The sequence below is a fragment of the Nematolebias whitei genome, chromosome 11 (assembly GCF_014905685.2).
Source record: "Nematolebias whitei isolate Nwh7 chromosome 11, NemWhi1, whole genome shotgun sequence".
Classification (NCBI taxonomy): Eukaryota; Metazoa; Chordata; class Actinopteri; order Cyprinodontiformes; family Rivulidae; genus Nematolebias; species Nematolebias whitei.
The window spans coordinates 6,953,350-6,960,755 of NC_056508.1; the positions used below are offsets into that span (position 1 = coordinate 6,953,350).

Consider the following 7,406-nt stretch of genomic DNA (forward strand, 5'->3'; position numbering starts at 1 on the left):
GTTTCGTCTCTCATCCAAGAGACTTCCTCAGACTGAGGAAGTCTCTTGGATGAGAGACGAAACGTTTCTAGATTTTTTTTTTGCTTTTGCTTTGTTTTGCTTTTGTTTTTTTGAATGTCCAGAGGACCAGATTGAACTTTTTTGGATTTTTCTACCTGGATTATTGAGCATGCATCAGGATATTTGTTCAGTAATATTTTATTAAATTAGAAAATAATTCATTAATGTGTAATTGAAATCTGAATTTTAAGACATTTTCCAAACTTAAAAAAATATTACCTACAAATTCTGGAGCAATAAATTAGAGCTAGTAAAAACCCATCTTTATATTTTTAATATAAGTTTGTTTGATTGTATATGATTTATGTATATGTTTTACACATCATAAAACAACAAAAATAATTACTATATTTGTTTATGAATTTTAATTCTCAGACATTTAAATATAGATGATAGAAATGTATTTTCAAAAGAAACATAAAATATCTACAGTTGCATGCATTGTCTAACTCTAATTAAATACTGTATATTTGCTCAGCATTTTGTAAACTGTTTTATCAGACCCTAATCAAAGTACTTGACAAAATTAAAAAACTCGTAAATGTCATTTTCTCCCACAAAAGTTTTATCACCAATATTATTAACTGGGTTAGAGCCCTTTCACTGAAACTACATATATTGGTAAAGGTTGAATGAATATTAATAAAAATCTTAATTTAGCTTTTTATTTTATTGCCTCAATGAGAATATTTCTCTAGTTGTGATGTCAATATCTGTGTTTTCCAGAGCAATAACAATCCCAGGTCTAAAGCCTCTGGTGGCCAAGGTTTACATGAAGAACCAAACTTCCTGATGCCAGAGGAGTTAAAAGTTAAAAGTTACAAAGTTAAAAGTTACATTGTACCAGTCTGTGCATGTGTTTTCACACGCTGACTGAGGTCAACAAACCTCAGTTCTTTTTATTCTTTGAGCTGTTCCCTCTTCAGGGTCACCACAGCGAGTTGTCCTCCTCTCTCTCTCTGTCCTCTGCATCCTCTGTCCTCTCTCCAACTACCTCCATGTCCTCTCTAACTGCATCCATATATCTCCTCTTTGTCTTTTTCCTGGCAGCTGCATTTCTAACATCCTTCTACCAGTATACCCACTGTCCCTCCTCTGGACATGTCCAAACCATCTCAGTCTGGTCCCTCTAACTTTATCTCCCAGTTGCTCAACCTGTGCTGTACCTCTGATGATCTCATTCCTAATCTTATCCATACTTGTTACTCCTATGGAGAACCTCAACATCTTCATTTCTGCCTCTTCCAGTTCTTTCTCCTGTCTTTTTGTCAATGTCTCTGTCTCCAGACAACACAACGTAGCTGGTCTAACCATTGTCTTGTAAACTTTTACTTTGACTTTTGCTGACACCCTTTTGTCATAAGTCACTCCTGAAGCTTTGCTCCATTCACTCCATCTTGCCTGGACTCTCTTCTTCACCTCTTTACCACACTGCCCATTTTTCTGGACAGTGGACCCAAAGTACTTGAAGTCCTGCAGCTTTGTAATCTCTGCTCCTTGTAGCCTCAGTCCAGTGTTTCCCCTACCATTATACAAGGAGGGTGCCCCGCCCAGTCAACAGAACTGAGCGCTAGAGCGGGTCCAAAAAATCTGACCCGCCCCACCCCCAGCCCGTAGCCATCATTTCAGAACCCCACCCGATCCAACGTATTAACAGTAATTCCAGGTCCGAACCTGAAAAACCCCCGACATTTTTAATTAAGCTTTGACTGCTTATATAGTTACTGTATTAATGGTTGGCGGATGCGCACGGCTGAGGGAGCAGAAAATGGGAGCTGAGGGGGTGTTTGTACTTTCATGGCCGCCAAAGTGCATTAAATGCTTCCCCTGCTTCTGCCTGCATTCTGCATTATTCAGACATGGACCCTGCTCAGACATGTCAGATATTTTGTGATCTCACCTGTTTGGGTCATTGGTCGTGCACGTCCGCTGAGTGCAGCGGCTCAATGAACGTCCATTTGGGCTGATGGATCGCTGGCAGTAGTACATCTGAAGTTTAACCAAACTTTTTTTAGTATCTCTTTCAACTGGCCAGTCAGCGCATGGTCAAATGGCTTCGTGTGGCTGGTGATTTTATGGCAAGCCATATTACCATATAAATGGATCGTCATCCGCGCACATCCGCTGATGCAATCAAAAGCTCGACACCGACCCAGCCCGCACATTAAGCACCTTATTATGCGCGAGGCCAGGCTCCGGGTTAGAAATGACAGCTCTACCGAGCACCCTGCCTATTTCCCCCAACCCATCACCAACTGCCAGTACTGACGTAGCGCTTAGCTAGCTAGCTTTGTCTGTGTTGTGAGCATGATAACTTGAAAAATAAGCTATGGGACAACTACCCATACCCATGTGGCTGCATCTAGACACAAGAAAGGTCCATTTGGACAATTGGGTTGCTGTTTCAGAGTCCAAGATGGCCACCACCATATATTAAACCAGCCACCCCAATCATTTGTGGAAACTACGCTTTTTCCTTTTTATATCGCTCAAAGATATAGTTGCTCATATGACTGGGGCAGCCTTTGGTGTGGCTAATCTATGGATGCCCAGACCACCTTTTGCCACCCCCTGACTCCGCTATTGCACCTATTCGTAGATAAATATGCTTCCTCCATTCACCAGGATCTGTCATTCTGTGCTGCTTCAGACGAGCAAAAGAAAGCAAAACAACCTCCATTCTTCTACACAGTGTAACTACCTTCTTCAATATATTACACTTAAAAACATAATAAAAAAAAAAACACTCTTCTCTAAAATTTAAAACATTTACTTATCAAATCCCTCAACGATGGAGGACATTGGTGTACCGCTTGTCTGCTTGGACTTCAGTCACTGTTGGCTGTCACTTTATTTAGTAGGAGAAGATGTCTTGACCTCACTATTAGATAGAATTATGATCCAGAAGGTTAGAATAAGAAACACATATGTGTTTTAATAATCTGCAACTATCAGGTGTGAATAAACACCAGAATGCATCTGGTAAATCTTATGTTGTTAATCTAAAACACTGAAACCTCTGTACCTTTGTTTTATTTTACATAAATAAACACACATTCATGCATTTTCATGTTTAATAGAGTGCACAAATAATGTATGTTAAAAAGCCCTTTGACAGGCTGCCGACTAACTGTTAGCATAGATGATATTTATAGATGGAAAACACCATAAAAAGCTAACATGATTAGCATTTGTTCATCACTGGACATTTGTTTTACTGCAGGAAGCTACGGTAGCTCTGCTTGGACAAGACACAGCAACTGCTCTCCTGACTTTCTTAAAGTGACATCACAGCTCAACATGAACAAAATCACATTTTCATCTTAGAAAATCAATTCAGAACCATCCACGTTTGTGATGCATCTAAAAACGTTAACATTCCTAAAATTTAGATCTACAAAGTGATCTAAATATAAAATATCTGAATATTTTTTCTTTCCAAGCTCCTTATGCTTTCCTCTTGTGAAGATTGTTTTAATCTATGACCAGGCGCTCTCCTCTTCCTTGGTGAATTAGTTCTTGATGTTGAGGATCAGTTGCAGCAGACTTTGAGGAGGGGGTCATAATGTGTGTGTGTGTGTGGGGGGGGCATCCTGACTCTCCTCTGCCTCGCTGTTGATCTTCGGCTGCTGGCCCAGTGTGTCTAACCAGTTTTATTTCTCTTAAGCCTCTGCCTGCTACATCCTTACACACCACAGTGAGGAGGGCAGCATGCGGACGTACCGTCTGAGTATTTACTGATGTGCAACAACCCGATTCATCCCTTCATTCAGAGATTTATGACCTAAGGTGGCATAGCAGCGTGTGCGCATGTCTGTAAGCTTTTATTTGCTGCTTTTAAACTGTCCAGTAAAAAACAAGAAATTAAAACCTTCGCCACTTGATATAAAACTAGAAAAACAAGCATTATCTGCAAAAATACAGCATGAATGAAAAGATGAATGATTTTTTTTTTAAAAAGCCGTAACTGGCTTGTTAAAGCTAAAATAAACAGAACAGTGAAAAGCTTAAATGAGTGCAACAGTCGCTAAAAGCTTAAAAGCCAAACAGTGCAAAACGTTAGCAAAAAACTTTATCAAGCATAAGAAAACAAAACAAAAATATCAAGAATATTGAGTTGAAAGAAAACAATGTTTTGAAGGTATTATGAATATAATGAATTTCCATGTGATGAATACTTTGAAAAGTATAAAAATTACAAATACATCAGAGGGTCATAGTGCATATTTCCCAACTGAGCTGAACATTTTCATATTTGACTGGGTAAAATATCACAAAGTATGCAGAGGAACATGAAAACAAATAGTGTAAATGCTGACTCAGCATTTGCACAGTCATTATTAAAGTTTAGGCTACAAAGCTCAGCTAACCCTGCTCTCTGTGCATGCACCTTTTTGTGGCCTTTCTGTTCACTTTTTTCTGTTTTGTGTTTGCATGTTTTTCCTACTTGCTCATGACAGAATCTCACTCCCTGGCAGGGATCCAGCTGAAAAGTTCCGGTACTGTCCAGACGCATCCTTTGGGGACCTCATCAGCCCCCTGAATTTCCTTCCCCGCTCACGCCTGAGGGCATCCATATTCATTTCCTTCTCTGATTTGGGAAAAATGATGAAAGGCTGGCGTTTTTCCCATCTCTTTATTTCCTGCCAAGGTTGCCTGCATTTCAACACAACGTAAATCTGCAAAGACCTGCAAACAAGCTCCCAATTGGACATGACCAGCTCCATGTTGTTAGCATCAAGTCCCAGGGTTATTTGGTGCAATTATAAAGGAGTTTAAACATGCGTCCATGTATAAGAGCATGTGATAATCCCATGTTTGAAGGCACTCATTGTTAAAGTGCAGGGATTTGTCTGTAGTCTGTATTTACCTCCTGCAGGGAGCTTTCTCTGCCTTTCCATAGGCCTCGTTCTCCAAAGATAAATATCTCCACTGTCAAGTTATGAGGGCTTGATGAAATTATGGAGATAGCAGCACCGGTTTGAAATAAACCTGTGATTACACTGGTGGGTGTGTATTTACTCTTAGTGGAGACGGGAAATGAATGTTAATGAAAACAACAGTCGCGTACAGTAATACCCCAACTCTGTAATTATTGCCATGCTTTGATGAGGCCACATATACTCCTCACACACACACACACACACGTGCCTACTTAACCAAACTTTGGTAGACCCTCGGCTCCACTGGCAGGATCCTGTTCTCTGTGATGCATAACAGAGCCGAGGGCGGGGACCATCAGCCAGACGTAGGAGCTTGCTCTCTGTTGCCGAGGCAACGCTAAACACATACGTACACAAAGGGAAATGCCTTACTGTAAAGGAGAGGATGTCTATACCTCTGGTGGGATAAGGAGCCCCACATACTGGATTTATTCCTGCCCAGCAGGCTGGTACTGCAGTGAGTGGAGGTTAGGAGGAGTCCAACATTCATCATTGTTCATTGCAGTCCCCTCACAGAGTCCACGCTTACACCTGGAAGATCGCTGTTGAAGATTTAGGAGTGGCACACTCTCATTACCGCATTATCGCTTGCTGTTGAAGGTGGTTTTCCCAATGTGTGTGTGGGTGTGTTTGTCTGTCAGCTGAATTTCTCATGAACCACAGTACAGATTTTAGTAAAAGTCTCAAAGAGTTTTAAAATACCATCTAATAATGATTAGCTGTTGGAGCAAGCTTGATTTAAGATGGCTGCAACAGCCAACTAAACTCACAAAACAGAAAAATGGTTCTAAGTCAACCACCTTTACAGATATTGAGTTAAACTGTAGTGTGGTAGTTGCTGAGACTCATCCTCAACACAAAATTCAAGCACTAACAGATCGGGCCACTTTTCAAAAATAATGCTTGATCGCACATAACCTGAAGCACAAGGTATGGCCAAAATGACCACAGCTCATCAAAGTCTGCCATGAAATGTGGTGGGCCATATGTATTTCTTTAAGGAATGTTAGGCCTTTAATTGGAGAATGATGTTTTGCCTGAACTGAGGCATGAGACGTTGGCTGCTAATAAAACAGATCCCAGCAACAAAGCTGAGACACTACTGGGTATGAAATGCAGGAATTCACTAATTGTGCAGTAATAAATAATTTATCAGTGAAAGCCATGCAGATAACTTTCTGTCTGTGTTTCACTGCAAAAATTAAATGTCTGAAGTCAGAACGAGCGTGTGAAGTGGTGATTTGGACAACTTTCCATCAGATAGCGTCTGTCTCGTCTCTCATTGTCACCATGACAGCTCCCTCTCAAAGACGCCACTTGATAGCTTTGGTCGACATATTTAAAGAGCTTAGAACTTAGTCCGTATTGTTGGTGCCAAATCTGGGCCACGTATGATAACAGAATGATCCCTCTGTGCAGTAAGCATGCAGCTGTCTGTCATCGAACTTCTGCAGGCTGCAGAGCAGCTCGTGTCTGTGGGTGTCTGATAGGTCTCAGGTTCTTCCTATTGTTCAGGATAAATTCTACAGAGTGTGGGCATGTATCACTCTGACCCAAACACACTTTTCCTGCTGACTAGTGCAGCAAAGTAGTTTGCATAGCCAGCGCCTCTATGAGTGCAGCTTGTGTTTTGATGAGCACCATGTCCTCTGTGCATTTATGTAATGCACTTTTTAAAAAGTGGCTGTAAAGAATAAAAAGCTGAGCGTTCCCTGAATTGAGTGCATATCGCCCACAGTTTGAGACTAAGATGGTCTTATCATGAGACATGATAAAGTTATCGATAGATCTGAGCTGAAATTTAACATAAGAAACAGATCATTGTATTAGTTTGTATGTTTTTGTAAAGTGATGTTTTCATCTAAAGTGGAATTGTTTTAGATTCCACTTTTCCACATTTGAATGATTTTGATCAGGTGTTTTAACACATTTTGTTACCTCCCAACTGGATATTTTTCCTGTTGTTGGGTGTAACTGCGACCCTGTACAGTAGTCCCTCGCTTCTTTGTGGTTCGTTTATCGCGGACTTGCTCTATCGGCGCTTTTCAAAATAAGATTGGACATGACACACAATTGGCTGATTGGTGGATGAGCCACACGATTGGCATGCAATATTTATTTAAAATAAATTATTTTAAATTATTTAGCACCTCCTGCACCTTTGTACAGCCCACACTGCAGGATAAACTTCCTGCTGCAGCTGATCAGCTGTTGTCTGTGCAGAGCTGAGAAGTGGGCGTGGCCAAGAGCGCTTGCAGATGGCAAAGAGCAGCAGAGGCAGGGAGCTGACATCAAGACATTCTGTGCTCTTTTAGAGCGTTTAGAGTTTAGAAACATTGTTTGAAATATTGCAAGAGAGTGGGAAGGTTTTAAAATGCCTTTATACATACACACACATACATA

General features: G+C 40.7%; 1 protein-coding gene across 1 annotated transcript in view; it reads left to right on the forward strand.

Moving 5' to 3' along the window:
• LOC119417446 (teashirt homolog 2) overlaps nucleotides 1-7,406 on the forward strand; it is a 121,618-nt gene that overhangs the window by 427 nt on the left and 113,785 nt on the right. The window lies entirely within an intron of this gene.